Source organism: Camelus ferus, chromosome 7 (genome assembly GCF_009834535.1).
Source record: "Camelus ferus isolate YT-003-E chromosome 7, BCGSAC_Cfer_1.0, whole genome shotgun sequence".
Taxonomy (NCBI): Eukaryota; Metazoa; Chordata; class Mammalia; order Artiodactyla; family Camelidae; genus Camelus; species Camelus ferus.
In genome coordinates, this window is record NC_045702.1 from 39,521,625 (window position 1) to 39,541,894 (window position 20,270).

Sequence of the window (20,270 nt, forward strand, 5' to 3'; positions counted from 1 at the left end):
CAAACTCATTCAAAGAATGGAATGTGTACCCAGTTGAGCATGACAATACGTACCTATGTTAAAAAAAAAATTCCATCCATAGGCACTACCCTAAGTTGATTAGATTATCCAGAGGCCGGTAGAGTGGAAAGGACCTCTCAGAGGTCATCTCATTGAACCTTTCATCTGAGCCCTGCTTGCACCTCTCTTACATGTGAGGAAGCGGAGACATAGGTTAAGCGACTTCTACAAATGGCAAAGCTGGATTTGAATCTGGATCCCACCCACTCCAAAGCCCGTGCCCCCTGCACTGTGCACCCCCATGTGCCAGAAGGTTGTCGAACAGAATCTTGAGGCTGCTAACCAGCTCCTTATATGTGGAGTTTTGAGATTTCATGCATAAAGTTCTTTCCTCAAGTCAAGCCCCTGGAAACGAATCTCCTTTTCTAAAGGCCTTTTGGGGAACCCTGATGGGTGGTGTGGGCACATTTGAAATTAGCTTGACTTCCTGAGAAGTCTTTCATCTCTTTCTTTTTTTGACCGTGCCTGTGTATTTATTCTTGCCTAATAATCTGGTGAGAAAAGTCTTCTCCTTGGGCTCAGAACCTCTTGCAGATTTCTCTCTCCCTCTCTTTCTTTTTATTTTTTGATGTTTTTTTCCTCCTTAATGGAAGTACTGGGGATTGAACCCGGACCTTGTGCATGCCAAGCATGCACTCTACCACTGAGCTATACCCCCTTCCTCCTCTCTCTCTCTCTCTCTCTTTCAACTCAAATGCTACTGGATTATTGTAAAAAGAAAAAAAGAAAAACAGCTACACGAAAAGGAAAACTCATTAAAATCACTCTAAAGCCCATCACTTGGGAGATGAATACTGTTAGATTTTGTAGTGTATTAGTTTAGATTTTTTTACATGTAAAATTTGCATATAAAATAGAATTGTTATATATAGACTGTTTTGTGCTCTGCTTTTTAATCTTTTTAATTGAATAGCCTGCTTTTATTGCCTAACAATACCTCCTAAACACTCTTCCATATGAATATATATAGATCCATGTCATCATTTTTAACAGATGCACATTATTCTAATGTACATTTATTATCATTTAACCAAGGTCTTGCTACTCAAAGTGTGGTTTGTGGGCCAGCAGCGTTGTCTCATCTGGAAGTTTGTTAGAAACGTGGAATCCTGCCCACGGCCAGACCTACTGGCTCGGAAGCTGCAGTTTAACACGACTCCCAGGTGATTCGTGTCACATTAATGCGTGAGGACTGTTGGTTTAATGCAGTCTTCCTTGTTGAACATTTAGGATGCTTCCACTGTTTTAACTATAGACAACACAGTGATGAACGTATGTTTAGCAGGCATTTTTCAGGAGGTCTCTCTATACTGCATTGTCACAGCTGTCATGACAACACGAGTTCAGCACGTTGGGGTGACTTGTGTTTTATAGCTCACTGCCTCTTTCAGCTCTCACGGGAAAGAATTCACAAGATTTGAGAGGTTGTCTCCAACTCAGAATAACTAATCATTTATTATCAGGGTGCTAACTGGCCCCCTGCATCCTCTCATGCCTCCTCCCTGACCAGCATCCAGGAATCCTTTCATATGAGGATGGAGGAGAGGCGGTCTGGTTCAATGCTTTTAATTAGTGAAAAGCTGCAGGTTATTTGAAATGTTACCTATTATCCTAACTGCATTTAAACACTAGACTCATTTCTCCCCCTCCCAGTGAAAGGCTGGAATTGAAATCATTGATATTAAAAACAACCTAATGAGTTTCACTGTAGGCAGTATTCACTCACTTTCTCTTTGAACCTCTGTAGGAGATCGAGCTCATGAATGTCTCTTTACGTTGACCCAGCCAACAGATATTTATTTATTGTGCACCAGCTGCCTTAACTCTCCTTAGAGCAAGGCAAGGTAGAAGTAAATAAATGTGGAGCCTCTGCTTTTTTTTTTTTTATAACTGTAGCATTTCGTGTATCCTCGAAGCGCCGTGCTTTATAGATGTTATTCAAGTATTCAATCCTTCTGTCATTCCAAAGTGAGAGGTACCATTAGTCTCATTTTCTAGTGAAGGATCGGAGGCCGGGAAGTTGATGATTTGCCCATAGCCATGGGGTCATTATGTGGTGGGGCCAGAGTTTAAATTCAGGTCTGTCTCTACCTGTCCCCCAACCCAATCACCAGTCCTGCACCTGCCTTCCCCGGGCCTGCTCAGTAAGGCAGCCTTCTAAGCCTTTTGGGAAAATGTAGGGATGAATCCTTCAGAAACTTCAAGACTGAACTGAGCTTAAATCCCTGAGGTCTGGTCTTACCCTCAGTACCTCCGGGCTGGGTCTAGGAATGAGCGTGCACAGCTGGGGCTTGCGGTCTGGCGTGGCCTGCTTGGCCAGGGTGGGGGCCCTGCTGGAGCCCGCTGCTTCCCCAGCAACCTGTGACCACCACAGCTGGTGCGCCTGCCACACCCCGCGGGCGCTGCCGGCCTCTTCCTTTACTGACGGGCACATGGTGTCACCCTTAGGACAGTCATCCTCACTGAGCCTGTCTGAACCAGTTTCCACTTCTGTAAAGTGGGGAGAATCATCCCTAATTCCCAGGAATGCTGTGATGGTTAAAAATAATAATGCATGTAAAGTGCCTGAGTGCTTCGTAAATAGGAGGCGTTGTGATTGCTGTCTGTGGGAGGCCCCTGCTGGGCAGACAAGTGCGGCAGCGACCAGGAGAAAAGAAGTGATTTCAGAGGGGATTTCCTCCACTGTGACATTATATCCCTTCCTGCCAGGGGTGTAGAAGAGACTCCATCTCAGGTGGTTGGAGGTGTCATTTGCTGGGATGTTAGGGAAAGGGAGAGACAGACAGACAGAGACAGAGGGAGAGATTTTCCTGAAGTTTGAGGGGAAAAGGCCCTTTGGCTCCCCCTTCTACGGGAAGCCTTCCTTGCCTGCAGTGCTTGATGGATGCTCCTCTTCTACCTGGCTCCTTTCTCCACCTATTCCTTACATGGAGGTGTCCCGGGTTTGGGCCTCCACCCACCTTCTTTTCACTGCACACGCTCTGAATTTTCCTGTCCGCTCCAAGGTGTGTGCCAAAGATAACCAGAGTTCTCCCCCCAGCCCTGAGATCTCTCTCAAACTCCTATTTGAAAAAGTCTTTATCTGTTAGAGATAAGTGTTAAAGTTTTTTTTGGTGATGTCTGGAATTTGCTTAAAATACTACATGCCTTTGTTTCTTTTGTTCTTCTGGCTTGGTACTATCCCCTTTCTCTTGTACCACCTCCTCCCACCCCTCCTTAGAGGGGAGGTTCCCCAAATGTTCCTACATATCCCTTAGGAACTTGCTCAAATACCACCTCTTTCATGCAGCCTTCCCTGATTGCTCTATTGGAAGTAATGTATTTTTCCTGTGAACACACATAACACCATGTATTCTTAATTTCTGACAGTACCATTCTGACCCATTTTTTCAGTTATTTGGGTATGTATCTATCTCTGTTAGTCAGGGTTCCTTTGATTATAAATGACTCAACTCAACTGACTTCAGTGAAAAACCTTACATATTGACTCACAAAACAGAAAATACCAGAGTAACCTAGCTTTAGGCATAGCTGGATTTAAGGGGTCAAATCATGTCCTCAGGCTTGGTCTCTGTCTCTCCCTTTCCATCTCTTGGCTCTACCTTTCAGTGTGTTGGCTTCACTCTCAGGCAAACTCTATCTGAGTGTTGGCTTCTAGTTACATTATTCTTAAGACAAAAGAGAAAGAACATTCTTGTCCTTCCCTGTTATTCCAGCATAAAGTCTTATGATAGAGTCTTGTTGGCCTGGTTTGGATCATGTGCCCATTCCTGAATGAATCATGATGTCTTGGGGACCATTGGATGTGCTGACTGGCCAGGCTTAAATGGCCTTGCTTAAATGGCTAGGCTTAAACCCCTAGACCTGAAGGACAGGGCCAAATTCATTAAACCTCGTCAACTCAGGAGGGTTGAGTGTGTGCTTTGCCTGGATTTGCTCATTAGTTGTTATTAGAGATGCTGTTATCTGGAATAAGGGTGGTAAGACGTCAGCACAAGGTGCTGGTGAGATGCATTTTCGTCTCTCCTGCTTCCTTTTTGCCAGTCCTGCCCTCTCTGGAGTGGTCCACCTTTTCTGTTTTGTTAGCTGCTTAAACTTATTAATACTCTTTAAAAAATTTTTTTATTAAGTTTTTTTTATTGAGGTATGATTGACATAACATGATATTAGTTTCAGGTGTCCAGCGTTTATTACTATTCTTAATTTTATATATCTGAATGAGTTTCAACATGAACTGACTATTGCCCTTGTTTCTTGGCCAGCCCAGATTCCAAAGGGAAATGCAATTTAGATTAAAGAACAATAGGGGGCATTGTCATGTGAAACTGGAGGAACAAAAAAGCATCTGTTTGGGCATTTTGGAAGAGCCTGCTTGAAAAGGAGGGGAGAAGCTCAAAAGGCTTCTAGGCAGGACCTCTGTTAGTGCTGTGTGGTTGGTTGTTTTCTAGCTCCATGATAGGCCCAGAGACCAGGGGGCGTGAAACACTGCTCTATCAACTTTAGGACAGATGGAAACGAAAATAGGATCAATGTGAGCACTGAATCGAGTGGATCCATTAGATAAATTCCTGGTGGCTTTTACGAGTCATTCCTTGAGTGTTGCTCATGGGCTGCACCTAGCCAGAGTCCTGGACGGCGTTGGGTGTTCCTGCCTGAGGTTTCCCAGCCCAGTGGACACAGTGCGATGAGACCTAATGGCTTGAGTTCGTTTAGGAGGGAATCAGAAACTAGCCATAAAAGCAGCAGCGTGTCAAAGGCATGGGCTTTTGAGTCAGATGTTTCTGTATTTAAACCTCACTATTAGTCACTTGGTAGCTGCTTGACTCTGGGCATGTTAGCTAATTCCTCTGAGCCTCAGTGTGTTAATCTGTCAAAGAATAAAAACACCTATCTCGTAGGGTGGCCATGAAGGGTCATGGAGATAATCTATATAGAGGGCTTGAATATAGTTGGTGCTTGATAAACGCTGGCTTCTGTTTCTTCAAACGTTATCTTTTATGACCTGTCTAGTTTGCACATTAAATCTTAAGCATCTGTCAGCATTTTAAGGGTTCTCTGACTCGTGGTTCTCAATTTGGAGTATAGAGGTACCACAGAGACCTCTGTGTGGGAAATGGGAACGTTTATGATCATCATTTTGCAAACATCCTAGTAAAGATTGAGTCAGGCCAGAATCATCCGTGGATATGTACTAAATCTAGGGGGTGGGTGGGGTTTTGATGAAGGACAGGATATTTGCATGGTCCTAAAATGTCTTGCAAGGGAGGAAATAAAACAGTAGGGATACTGAGGAAAAAAAATCTGTGATCAAATCAGGTGGTCAAAATTAAAATGACTTACGAGGGACAGATGGACATTGTGTACCCCTGAATGTGAGACCCCAAGAAGGAAACAAAGTTCCAAGCAGTGTTCTGGCTGATAATACAAACCTCGGTCTAATCACCAGGAAACTTCAGACATGCAAGATGAGGAACATTCTCTTATAATAAAGAACAAGCATGTATGGGCAGGGCTATTTTCTTTTTAAATGTAAATGTCATAAAAGATAAGTGAAGACTATTGGAATTGTTCCAGATTCAAGAAGGCGAAGGAGGCATGATGATTAAATGCAGTGCCTGACCCTAAACTGGATCCTGTTCTGGAGGGAAAGTGCCATGAAGGATGTTAGTAGGCCAGCTGAAAAAATCAGACTATAGATGGTTGATTAGATAAAGTACTGTCAGTGTAAATTTATGAAGTTGGAAACTGTATTGTGATTATTCCTAGTCTTAGGAAATATACCCTTAAGTATTTAAGAGCAAAAGGCCATAATATATGTAACTAACTTCAAATGGTTCAGAAAAATTAATTTACACATATACCCACAGCTATACCCACACCCATATACATATTATATATACATGAACATACACATGTGGAGCAGGGAAAGAAAAAGAGAAAGAGAGGAAAACAAATAAGGTAAAATGTTTACAGTAGGTGAACCTGGATAAAATGTTTATGAGTGTTCCTTGTACCATTTTTGCAACTTTTTGTAAACATGAAATTGTTTCCAAAAAGCTAAGAACAATACATCATGCTCTTCTCACCTTCCTGCTCCCAGAGAGCTGGGTTACTTGGGATGTCGGGGTGGTGGGAATGAATAGGTTTCCATTAAAAAAATGAAGGTGATTCTGATATCCTCCCAACCATGCCTGAGTGAAAGGTGGAAGCGGGACACTGTGGTAGGAGTCCCCTTTGAGACCTTGATTCCTTACAGTTCAAAGGTGGTAACACCAAGAATCATAATTTTGCAGAGTCTTGAATGAAATGATACTTGTGACTGAGGATGAAAGGATCTGGAAAAGAAAGAGGGAACTGAGGCCTTAAGGGGCAGGAGAGCCTTTCATTAGAAATTTTCATCTACAAACCTAAGTGTGCATGACATCTTATCTTTCTAAAAATCAATTTAAACTTTATTCCAAGGTCCCATCCCAACTGGTTGCCAGGAAGTTGAAAGAGTCATTAGTGGGGCTCCCCTTCCTGGGTCCTAGAAACGAGAACATCACTGGTCCACACTGGGGACCCTGGTGCTGCCTGGTCCCAGCCTGGATTCCTGCAGGTCCCACCCTGGTTGGTAGCTTGGCTGGCTGATTCTTCATCATGTTCGATACAAAGGGACTCTGTCTGGTGTGGGCACCGGTGTACCAGGGGTGCTGCCATGCTGGGGGCCTCTTGTGGTCACCCCTGTGAGGTCCTACCACCACCACCCTGTTGCAGTGCCGCATAGCACGGTGTGGGCCGCTGCTCCCCATGGAACCGCATCCCTGGTCTGGATTTCTTACCACTTGGGGGATTGTCTCCCTTTCCTCCTTTAGAACTTTCAGAGTCACTTAGCACTTGCTGTGCCATCCTCCTGGATCACCTGCTCACCCATCAGCATAATTTTTCAGTGTAAGATTTTACAAAAGACAAGACTGGGCCGCAGACTTAGTCATCTAGTTGCTTACCTAGTTGCTTGTTTGGAATTGGAGGTGGGAACCACGGAAAATACAAATGTATGTCAAAAAATACACATGAATGTCAAAAATTGTCCTGACATGTAACTTTTAATCTCCTAGGTATAAGTAGTCCAATTCAAAATTTAAAAAAATGAAAAAATACTCCTATCAATATGGGAAAATCAGGGAAAGTTCTACCTGGTTTTTGGCAGCTGTTTTCTCACCAGCCACTAGATGTCACATCTGAAAATCTCAGAGCAGCCCCAGGTGTGAGCCACCTATTTTGGGGTCAGCACACAATTTTTATAAATATTTTGGTGTTCAGAATGGAAGGCTTAGGATAATTTTAGTCCATCAGGGCTTTTTTTTCACTTAAGGATCATCCTTTAAGACTGTGGCACATTAAAAGACAAATCTACAAAGTAGTCATATTGATCTGATGCTGAGGGAATGAATGATTTCAAAATAGTGAATGAATTACACCCACCAAAATGTCTGTCTTGCTTTTCTGATTCCCGCTGTCTGGCTATCACATGAATAGACACTTACTGGCAGGTTCAGTGTGTAAACCAAAGTTGACTTAGTTCCTGGCTTCTGATTCAAAAGGCCAGTGGTGAACTCATGGAGCAGAGATGGGAACTTTCTGGCCTCTCTTATTTCCCCAGGGGTGGAGAAGATGAGATTTCTCCAGAGAGAAAACCTATGATTGTGCAACATGGATGGACCTGGAGATTGTCACTTTAGGTGAAGTGAGCCAGAAAGAGAAAGAAAAATACCGTATGATATCACTTACGTGTGGAATCTAAAAAAATGACACAAATGAACTTGTTTATAAAACAGAAACAGACTCACAGACATAGGAAACAAACTTATGGTTGCCAGGGAAGAAAGGGGATGGGAAGGGATAAATTGGGAGTTCAAGATTTGTAGATTCTAACTACTATATATAAAATAGATAAACAATAAGATCCTACTGTAGAGCACAGGGAGCTATATTCAATACCTTGCAGTAACCTATAATGAAAAAGAATATGAAAAGAAATATATGTATGTATATGTATGACTGAAACATTATGCTGCACACCAGAAATTAGTACAACATTATGAACTGACTAAATTTCAATAATAATAATAATAATGAAAAAAATGAAGGTCTGCCCTCCATGGACTGACCACTCTGACCACAAAACGAAGAACTGGAGGTGAATGAGATTTGAGGGAAAAACGATTTATGTTTCATTGGGACCTTCCCTGTGCCAGGTGTTTTATGCATATATGGTCCCATAATGCTTACAGCAGTCCTAAAAAGTAGAGATAACCACACATCCCCATTTTGCACATGGGAACACTGAGGCCCAGAAAGGTTGCATGGCTTTTCCAAGGTCATGTAGCTAATGAGGGATAGAACCAGGCTTCCCAGCCTCTCCCCAGCTGACTGGTTATTTCACTTACTGTCGGTTGGACTATGTTCAGTTACTGCCCTTCCCATCATTGCCTCCCTCCCCAACCTTGACTCTGATATTCACAGACTTCCTGCTTGGGTCAGCAACTAGAAGCCAAAGTCCTGACACTGAAGTCTCCTCTGGAGGGATGACCCTCGGCAGTGAGCCTGGACGTGGGAAGATCCACGTAGCAGCTCTCTGGAGACTGGTTGGGCCCGGTCCTCGGGGTCTGACCACAGTTCTTGGGGGCCAGCCCCATGTTTAAGTGGGTCAGAGAGTTTCTGGGCGCCCATCCACGGCTGGGTGAGAGAAAGGACATGCTGGGGGTTTGTGCCGTGTGTTATGCAGTGACGCTGACAGATGTGTGGAGTGGAAGTTGTTGAGAAGTCAGCCTGTAGAGTAAATCAACTCCTCTTCTGCTTGGAGGCTAGAGGAGCTTGTTGGAGTGACAGGTGGCTTCTGTTGACAATGTTCTCTGTCTCTAGATTAATTGGGTCCACTTTGGCTACAGTAGCGATACCACAGGGTAGAAATGTGGTGATGTCTGCTCAGGGAGTTTCCCTGGGAGTGGATGGGAGACCAAATAAAATCCTTCTTCAAGAGCGTTGTTCCTGTTTGGTTGTTTGCTTTGCTTTTTAAAACTTCAGCCCAATGTACTGAGAAAACTGAGATTTTTAAGTATGATCAAGATTCAAGTCTCAGGGACACCTTATCATCCCTACAAGGACACATAGAGATTTGGGAACTTGCCCAAGGTCCCCCAGCTGCTGAGAGGTGGATCTCTCAGCACTTGTCCTGACTCTAAGGCAACATCCTGGCCAGAGCAGAGACTTGACTGGGCCCCGTGTACTTGGGGCATGCTGTCCTGTAACTTTGGGGCACCTGTCCAGCCATGCCTCCCTGTGACAGTGCATTGGTGGAATTTAATGACACACTGATGAAGGGAAAGAGGGGAAGGAAGAAAAAGGCCCCAGGAGAGAAGTTCTCGAGCTGGGGTCTCAGTGCCGCCCCTCATCAGCATTGGCCCTGTCTCCCTCCCATTTAGAATATGGGACAGCAGTTTACCCAACCTTCTTTTTGGCAGGATAAAAATGCTGGCGACTTCTCTGAGTCTGGGGAGTTGGGAAACACACAACAAATGAAATGTTTAAAAGTCAGACTGTAAAAATGTCTTTTTCTTTTTTGATAAACTTTTGCTGATTGCCTACCATGTGCAATGGTCTATCAAGGTCCAAACCATGGAGTGAGATGGGGGACCTGCTGGGGACCCCCATGCTAGGGGCACCACATATGCCACCTCCTTCAACCCCACTGTTGCTCTGAGAGGTGGATCCTATTGTTTCCAATTCACAGAAGAGCAGACTGAGACTCCGAGAGAGTCCCTGACTGGGGCCTAGCAGGACTTTTGAGAGCAAGAGCCACCCCTGGAAGGAGCTGAGCCTTTTGAAGGATTTTTTTAAGGTATGAAGAAAGGTGTTCTTTGGCTTGAGTGAGAAAAATCACAAAAGCCTGCAAGCTTGGCCAGAATGCAGGAAGTTGGCTGCCTTGCCCGCTGGGTCTCCTGAAACTTCCGTGTGTGAGCCAGTCCCTAAATTGAGTTACTTGTATTCACTGGCCTGGCTATTTTTTTTTTTTTTTAAATGATGATTCCTCAAGGACTCCAAAGTCTTGAATTCCCTTGGCTGACATAGGGTGTGCTGGGCACACAAACCTTGTTAATTGAGAATTCGCTGAGGGCATGCCCTTGTCCTTGTCCCTCTGCACACCAGCCATCCCCATCATGCCATGTGTCGGGGCTCAGCTCTCATGGGTGAGAAGGGAAGTGCATGGAAGATGTGTTGGTGAGAGAGTCATTGTCAGGCTTCTGGGTTTTGAATCAGCAGGTCAACAGGCAAGGGCTGATATTAATACCAGGTTCAATTCATACTCTTCCCTCTCACACAGTTTGGAATGTCTCTGTTGTACTGGACCTTGTGCTAGGATATGATTTAATTCTGAGAAGTAGGTTTTTAAATTCCTGTCATATAAATGAGGACACATGGATGCTAAGAGGTTAGGGAATTTGCCCAAGATTCCCAGCTGGTAGGAGGCAGAGAGAAAATTTGAATTCAGAGGCATTTATCCCATACCTTTGGGGCACTTGTCCATTCATCTGCTGTGCCTGGAAACTCTGCAGAGGGGCCTGGTGTTTTTGAGTCTGTCCGTCTGGCTCCTTGGAGATTATCCAGCTTGCTGAGCATGTAGATGGGATGGATAGCATGTAACCTGCTGAACCCACCTCCTTGGCTGCAGAACAGCCCATTTAGGACTGGTTTCTGCCTCACTCTTGCAGAGACATTATCAGGATGTGATGAGGATATTTGGTTCTGCTGCCAGAGACAGAATACGGCCAAGCAAAGTCAGAGAGTGCCAGGCAGAGCTTTTCTGGTGTCTGGGGGGCTGGGAGCTCTGGCTTCACTGGGAGCCTGTGGTTAATGTGAACTTGAGTGCGTTGTCTGTCCTGCCGCCCTAGAGACAGCCACCACCTCTTCTATTTCACGTTTGCTTCAAAATTGATAACAATAATAGTAGTAATAATAATAAAATTGATAATAATAATAAAAACACTCATAGAATGATTATGTTGCCAGGCATTGTTCTGAGCATCTTGTAAATATTAACTCACTTTAATTTTCACAGCAATACTTTAAAATAGGTGCAATCACTATCTGTCTCTTTTACAAATGAGGATTCTGAGGCACAGGGAAGTCACGTAATTTGCCCATGATCACACAGTGAACGAGGGAGCTGGGATTTGAGTGTAGGGAGTTGGTTTCTGATGCATCATTTAAGTATAAATAAGTCTTCATCGAGCCTCATGCTCTTCCAGGCACGTGCTCAGGCCTGGAACAGGGGTGAAGCAGATACAGGCGGCCGAGGCAGCTGACAACCAAGAAGTTCCCATTCCTCTTTCCCGTTTTTTAAATCCTTTCCCTGCTTTTCTTGAATTTCTCTAAAAGCTTACATTTCCTTTTCCATCATCCTCATCCTTTCCTCATTTCTGCACTGGCCCATGGTCGCTCCTCACCACACTCTGGTGGAGGGGCTTCTCTGTGAACTCCTGGGGGTCAGACACCGTGTGCCCAGCCGCCTCAGCAGCCACAAAGCCTGATGCAGAAAATCTGCCCGGTACGTGTGTGGAGGACAGAGGGGTGGAGGGACGGATGGATGGACTGGTGAATTTCAGCCCTGCTGCCCAGTGACCAACTTCAAAATGACCTTCCCTGCGTGAGCAAGGAGATGGGGACTGGCTAATAAGGTAGAGACAAAGCAAGAAGGTGAAACACGGAGACTGGGTTGGAAGTTGAAAGAATGGACCATTTACTGATTTGCAGTTAAGAAAACATTTTAACGTATCCTGTTGTATTTAATCCTCACAAGAGCCTGTGTTGGCGGTCAAGTAGATGCTGTTGCTTCCATCTTATAGATGAGGAAACTGAGGCCAGGAGGAGAAGTAACTTGCCCAAGGTCCCATGACTGGGTATCCCGTGGTTCTCCCCCTGCTCTGTGGGACTGGCCAGACCCGGAGCAGGGCAGGGGAGCCAGGTGAGGCTGAGTGGGGAATAGGAATCCCTTGGCCAGGCTGGTGGAAGTATTGGCAGAGGGAACTGGCTGCTTGTGACAGATGTCCAGGCCCCCTGGTGACTTGGCTGCCATTCAGCCCAGACACTCATGCTTTGGAGGAAGGAGGGGCTGGGATGTGGACGCCCAGGCCTTTGCCACCAGACAGCTGGCTTGGCACTCCCTCTCTTGGTCTTTCCACTCCTTTTACCTGGCAGGACAGTCATACTGCCAGGCCCACAGTGGGGAGCCCCTTATCTGTAGCTCCAAACATGAGGTCTACACTGAGCTTTTGGAAAACTTTGTTAATTAAACAAGCTGCTTATACCTTGTACCCACTAGGGTGAAACCTGGTAAAGTTCAGATGCTCAGGTCTCTGAGGGTAAATTCCTTCCTTGTGTGACCCTTGCCTTCTGGGAACCAATAAAACACACAGGAAGCAATGTGGACATGTCTTGTGAAACATCTTTTGGTTTCCTTCCCTCATCTCCCTCCCCATGTCATCACTCTGGGTCAGACTTTTGTCATCTCTTGCCTCCTGAAAGGCTTCCTGACTTTGAATCTCCTCCCACCCCCTCCACCTTGCCACCGTGCCCAGTCCAAAACGCAGGGGTGATTGTATCACCTCTCTGCCTCAACATTCGAGGTGCCCTTATTTCCCTCCTGAGGGGTTTCTCACCATAGTCTACCTGGCCCTTCACATGTCTGAACTTGCCCCTGCCCCTCCTGTGCACGTGTACTTGTGTGTGTCTGGACACAAGAAGCCACTTCCCCTCTCTCTAGGGCAGTCCCTCCTAGAAGTGGATGCTCCCCCAGCAGGGGTCTCTGAGATTTCCTCTGCCTTCCCCTCTAGCACCTGCACATGCATGCACTCACGTGCATGACAGGCACTCATACATGCACACACGTTCACAGGTGCACACACACACACACGCATGTGCACAGAGACATGTGCCACACGCAGACACACACACAGACACAGGGCGGATCTCCCTAAGGCGGTGTTGTCTCTGATGAATTCTAGGGAAGAATCCTCCCTGGAGACCTTAGCTATCAGTTGGATTGTCTTTACCATCTCTGGCTGAAATCTGATTGATACAATCAATCAGATGAGATCTGAGCCAAAACTCACACACTCTGGATGGATTTCCCTAAGAGGTGCTGTCTGATCAATAGTAGAAGAAAAGTCAGAATCTTTTTCTCTTCCTCATTTGCCTGGAAAATAACATTGATTTATTGCTTTTGGAATATGGTGATATTACTGAGGGGAGCCATTAAGCTTTCTGGCTACACTTTAAGTTGAGGGGAAGAGAAGGCATTTTTTCCCTGCTCTTTCAGGAGGCTTGGTAAAGAAGAGTTGTTCTTTCCCGCTGGCGACCACCCAAAATTTTGTACCTTCTCAGGGATGTGCAGAGGACCCAAGTTTCCTGGATCTGTCAGTACAAGTGAGCATCAGCAAGCTGGAGGTCACCGGCTTTTGTCCCCACCTGCTGTCACACTTCCCGCCCCTTTAGAGTCTCACTGTTGTTTCTGGAGGTGTCCACGAAGGAGGGCCATGTACACACAACCACTTTTTGGTTCTCTTTCAGCTACGACAATAATGACAAAACCACCCACGCTGAAATGTTCTTGCGAATTCTGGTCCAGCCCAGATCCTCAGACACATGCTCTGTGTTGTCTCATTTCACAGAATCACTGGTGCATAAGACTCTGTACCCCTCTGTCCTTGTCCTGCCTTATTCCCTTTCCCTCAGTCCCATATGTTTTCTCAGTAGTGAGCTTCTTATGGTTTCCGAATGCATCGTGCTGATCCCTCTCCTTGGATGCTGTTCTAAGGTTTGTCTGCTTGGGAGATTCCTTTCCCTGCTTTAGAAGATCAGCTACCACCTCACTGAGGAAGCCTTCCCTGACCCACTGAACCCCTGCCCTCAGAGTGGACACTCCCTCTTCTAGGCATGTGTGTCTGTGGGGTGCATTCACTCTGCCGCATTGCCCTTTATTATTTATTGATCGTCTCCCTGTTCGGTAAGCTCAGTGTCCAGCTCAGTATCTGGCACTTGTTCATGCCACAGAAAAGTTTGTCTGAATGAAACTGAAACCATCTTCACATCAGTCCTGTGAGTGAGCCAGAGGAGGGATCATTGGCTCCATTTTGTAGATGAGGAAACTGAGGCTCATATTGGCTATGGGATAGGCATTGGGTCTCGTAGCAGATGTGTGGGGAGGCAGGTCTCAGGGGCCTCCTGTCTGTAAAGGCGAAGTCCTCTGCTCTTGCTCCTGAGCTGAGCCACCTCCTGGCCTCCCTGAATGCTTCCCTTCCCCAGCTGCATAAACTCAATTGTCTCCTGTTAAAAGTCATCAGGACCTTCATCAGTTTAAGAGAGATGAGAAAATGGTGAGAAGCACAGTCCATTATAAGCAGATTCTCTTTCTACCTCTGGGGTTTCATTCATCGCAACGCATTTGCATGAAGAATGGCAGCTGTGTTCTCTGGAAGGCTGGGTACCGCTGATGGATCATCGTGGGGTTTCCGTAAAGGCCAGTTCAGCTGTAGATGGCACAGAAAGGCTATTTACAGAAGCTGTAATACGGCTCTTGTTATAAGGTCACCAATAAGGTGGCCCTAAGGACTGTATTTTAATAAGGCTTCGGAGAGCCTGGATTTACTAAGTTTTGGGAAATGGGAATTCTACTTCTGGAGATGACCTTAACTCTCACTTAATAATGAATATTGATGACTACTTCGTAGGTTACTGCAAGCAATAAATATTATTCCTTCTAAGGTACATCACTGCTCCCCAAGACGCCTGCAATATCCCCAGTTGCCCCTCCTACCCCGAAATCCACTCCCCACACACCAGGCAGAGTGATCTTGGAAACATACAACTCTGAATGTACCTTACCCATGCTTAGAGCCTTCATGGCTTCCATCCACTGTGCCTCTCAGAGTGTGGTCCATGCACAGGTACCTGTTTGTTATCAGTAAGCTGAGAAAGGGCACACTTTGTAAGAAAGCATTTAGAAATTTTATAGTAACTGGCAGAATCATCTTGTCTGTTAAGTCTAATAGTATAAAAATTGGGGCTTCTATTTTCTGTGTCTTTTCATCTTAATTGTCTAGTCATCCATTTTTATTGTATTTTATAAAATTATCAGTCTGTGACACCCTGGAAATAGTTTGAGCAGCACTGGTCTCCAAGGGCTGAAGGTTCTGGCCCTGCCTGCCTTCCTAGAATTGTTTCCAGTCCTCTCATATCTTCTTCTGGGCCACAGGCTCACTGACCTCTTCACATTCACCCTTCTTCCATGTGGAGCTTGACAAAAAACCCCCCAAAACCCCACTGTTCCCTCTGCCCAGAATGCTTTCTCCCGGCCTGTCCTCACCATGGATTTAATTCCTGCTTCAGGTCTCAGCTCACACATCCATTTCCCAAAGAAGTCTTCTTTTTTCTATCCCCCACCCCCGACTGGCTAGTTACACGCTCTCCTTGTACCTGGTTCTTCTTCTTTATAGTCCTTTACAAAATCATCATCTAATAATTAATTGTATAACTTGCTTAAAGCCTATTTTCCAACTAGAATGTATGTTCCATGAGGGAAGGGGCTGTTCCTGCTTTGAGGTCTGCTCTATAATCTTGGAACAGTGCGTAGTACCAGGCACAGAGCAGATGCTCAGAAAACAGTTACTGAAGGTGTGAATGCAGAATCAGTTGGAAACTGTGCGTGGTACATTGTTTATCTGATTATATTCGCTATAATTTGAGAACAAGAAAGCAGTTGCCTAAGAGTAGGCAAGTGAGAGAGGAGGGAACACAGGTGACCTGTATAACACATGATTAGATCGTCACCCTTGAATAATTGGAATTTGCCTAAAATGTTCATAATCCCTAAGTTTCCCAGCTCTATAGGGAAATAAAAAATGGAATCCTCCCTGGAGACGTTAGCCATCAGTTGGGTTGTCTTTATAACCCTGGGCTGAAATCTGATTGAGAAAATCAATCAGATGAGATCTCAGATAAAAGAACTTCACTTTGGCTGGATTGCAGAGTGGGATGAGGGAAGTAGCAAATGATATACCTGGAGAGATGACTGTGACCAGCCTTTATAAGCAGTCACAAAGAGCTTGGACTTTATTTTAATAGTACAAGGGAGCTGTGAAAGTATAAGGCGTGTAGGGGGAGAATGGAGCATGGGGAAAGGGCAAGAGGTTATGACTATAATAATTAGGTCTTTATTATTCGTGGATCGATGGTTTAGTATGCATATTACCCTCCCCTAAGGCAGGCACCTCCTCTGTGCAGGTGCTGGGGAGAGAGCCATCCACAAGACACAAAAGAATCTTAAGACAGGAGAGCAGCTGGGAGACTGCTACAGTAATCCTGAGAGGACACTGGTGGTGGCGGGCTGGAAAGCGGCAGACAGACTAGAGGTGGAATTGACAGGAACTGGTGATGGATTCCATGTGGAAGGTGAGGGAAAAGAAGTGAAGGTTGATGGGTGCCAGGCACGTGGTCTGGAAAACTGAGTCAATGATGGTTCCTGTCCCTGAGCTGAAGCTTCAGGCTGCTCGTGCTGTGCTTAGATTGGGCCAACCCAGCATCAAGTGTGCAGGCTGAGGTGGGTTGGAAGAGGGTGTAGGGGGCTTAGCCTGGGCTGTCTGCCTTAGGCCTAGATCTGCCTGGATATGCCAGCTGCAGAGGGGTGGAATGCAGACGTCTACCCAGTGTGAGAGCCTGGGGACTGCGGAGGCCAGGGAGCAGAAATGGGCTGATGAGGTATCTGCTGCCACAGTTGAAAGAATTTAGCAGTAGCTCTGTGTGTGTGTGTGTGTGTGTGTGTGTGTGTGTGTGTGTATAATCCATCATTTTCTTTATCTGCATCATGCTTCACTAAAGCTCTTGACTTAATCTGGCTTGACTTGTACAAATGTCACCATCTGGCACTAGATCATGTGCCTTTTCAATCAAAAGGAGTGGAATGATTCCATTCAGAAGTGCAAGTCCATGACCAAATGCCTTCATGGTGTGTTTCAGCCAAACTCAAACTTGTAATCAGCCTCTGAAGTGTTTTTTAAGTAAAAAGCTGATTTGGATTAACCATGAAACAGATTTCATGCAGGAAAAGTTCTCACAGTTTCAGGGGCTTTACTCTGCCCTGAATCGTTTAAACAGACCCTGGGCGGCTGGATGTGCTTCTGGAGGGACTTGGGGCATGTTGCCTGAGAGATGAGCGGTAAGAGGATGTGGTTACAGCATTATCAATCATCATCATCAAGCATTTTATTAATAGCCCTCACAGCGCCAGGCAGATAGCACACTGACATGTGGATGTGGTTTAGTAGAAAGTGTATTAGGCAGGGACTTAGAGCCTCCAGCAGGGTTTCTCAGAGTGTGGTCAGGGGGCTGTCCACATCAGAATCCACTGGGAAGGGAGCCAGGATTCTGCATCCTCTGATCTGAGATGGACCCAGAAAACTCTATTTTTAACAAGCTTACTCCCCAGGTGATTCTGATGTACACCTGATCTGAGAGTCACTCCTATAAGAGCATGTTTTTGAGTCAGATGGACCTCTGGCTCCACCTCTGCTACTCGTTGGCTGTGTGTGTGGCCCAGGGTTAGCACTCCCTTTCAGCCTCAAGTGTGTCATCTGTAAAATGAAGAGAGTAGCAGTGTCTCCCCCACAGATGAGTGGTTGAGAGCATTCCATAAAGTGCTTAACGCAGAGCTTAGCGGGCGGTGAGTGCCCAGTAAATGGGAGCCATTGTGTCATCACTCAGCTTCTGCCAGACCAGCCGACCTCAGGCAGCTCATCTGTCTTAACATAAAGCTATAGGGTTTAATACACTGTGCCTATGGTGGAGGGCTAGCATATGCGCACTTGATTTATAAAACTTAACCATATACCTTCATTGTCCTCTCTTTTTGTAATTTAAATTTCTCCAAATGTACAGTTTGCACATATATTCTTTATTAAACATGCTTCCTCACTGCGTGCATTTGTCTTGTGCACTGTTTAGGATTGTATACGTAAGACCGGAGGCTATACTTTACAATTGATTTAAGGGATTTTTCACAGGCAATCCTTGAGCACATGTGATTTTTGCCTTCTGCGCTAACTTTAGAACCTCACCCCCACAGAAGGTGTGGCTCCACTATACTTAAGACACAATGATTGACTTATTTTTGTGCCTTCATTTTTTTTTTTTTATCTGCAGAACTGAAATCATCTCATGGGGGCTTTTGGGTGGATACATGAGATAGTGGTTGTGAAAGACACTTAGTTCTTAAAAAGAAAAAATTCTAAATTAGTCCTGAGTAGAATAGGCAAAAATAGTCACCAGTGTGGTGGGATGGCCCTTTAAGATCAGCGCACAGAAACTGGGACCGGAGCATCTTTTGTCCCCTTCCCACAGCTGTGAACAGCCTTTTTATTAGGCTGGTGTTTAAGGGGCCTCTCTCCTTCCTCCCAGCCTCCCATATAGCCCCTGAGAGGACACCCTTGCTTACAGCACTAGTGCCATTTCCCATGGTCCAAGTAAGGCTTGGACTTTATTGCTGACCAGATCCTCTAATGTGCAGGTAAACGCCTGCTTCTGCGGGCCTGCATTTAACCCCCGTAAGGAAAGAGAGCACCACCGGCGGTTCTCCCAGCCATATTTTGAAGCATTCAGAAGCACCACCTTCAGTGAGATGATCTAGATCCTTTGCCTAAGAACTATAGAACCTTAGAATCTTAGGAGGGACTTTCTGTGCCATACTTGAATCTGCTTCATAGCCTCCCTGAGAAGAGGTTGTCCAGACTCTGCCTGGACAGTTCCAGCCACAAAAGGGAACTTGTTATTCCTCGAGCTGACCTGCTTTCTTCCAGGTATCTTTGACTACTGGACATATAACTAAGTAATTTTAAACCCTCACCTGGGCCACCCAAGCCTGTTCTGCATGACAACATGTCTTATTTCAACTAATAGCCAGCCCTTGACTGTACCCACATAGTGTATTCAGTTATTTGAGTTGAGGCAGTTCAACTTTGGAAATGTCTGTGAAATCCATTCTCTCCGTTCCCACAGTCGTGCCTCCCTGGGGACCCTCCCTGCAAACGGAATTTCCTCATAGTCATTGTGTCACTTATCATTCTTCCTCCAGGCCAGCTCTCACCCTACTGCTTGAGTGGACCTGATCACCTACAGGATAAATTTAACTCACTGACTTAACAAATGGTTCTTGAGAGCTTACCGTGTGTGAGTCCCTGTTCTGGGCATTGGGGACACAGCAATGCACAAGTCCAAAGCTCCCGTCCTCATACAGCTGACATTGTTTGGGAAGACAGGCAATAAATCAGAAATTCTGAGCTTGGCCACTAAGCCTTTGGCTCCCAAGCCCTCGTCTTTGTCTCCTGCTCCATCTTGTACAGCATCTCTGCTGTACACACCACACTCGACCTTTGCACACTCTGAACCCTTTTTATAATCTGTTAAACTCCTGCTTCTTTATAGGTTCAAGTGTCACCTCTTCTGTGGAGCCTTCCTTGATTTTCCCAAGGAGGTCGGTCACTCCTTCTGGATCTCCACAGTACTAATTTCTATACTTCTATTATGGAACCTATAAGGTTACGATGATTTGTTTAAATGACTGTTTCTCCCACTGAGTTCTTCTTAAAGGCAGGTGCTATGTTTTATTTATCTCTTCAGCCTGAGCACAGTATTGTGCTTGACACAGAGAAGACACCCAACATGTTTAATAAAAATTATAGCCATCATTTATTGACCTCTTAAGTGCTATGTATTGTGACAGGAAGTTGTTAACATGAGTTATGTCATTTTGTTTTCATAATAGTCTTCTGAGGTAGGCAGTATTATTAAACCCATTTACACCTGACGATCTGAGGCTTTGAGACATTAACATGCCTCAGGTCACACAGCCGATGATTAGGAGAGACAGGGTTTGACCGCTTATCTCCTGGACTCCAGAAGCCCTGTTCTTCACAAAGATAACCTCCCTGCCTTCTGCAGTAGATACTTCTTGAATATGTCAATGATTTCCACATACCTATACCGCTGGACAGGCTCACGTTTGCCAAGTGCTGCTTCTCTGTGTTCTAAGAAGATCCCAGTAGATAAACATGGAATAGTATGGCTGATAGTGAATTAGGGTTGTGTTCCCTGCAGGAGCATCTGAACATCTGGATTTTCTC

At 45.3% G+C, this 20,270-nt stretch overlaps 1 protein-coding gene across 1 annotated transcript in view; it reads left to right on the plus strand.

Annotated features, from left to right (window-relative positions):
• The window catches only part of PDE1C (phosphodiesterase 1C), a 474,248-nt gene that overhangs the window by 67,073 nt on the left and 386,905 nt on the right, over window positions 1-20,270 (plus strand).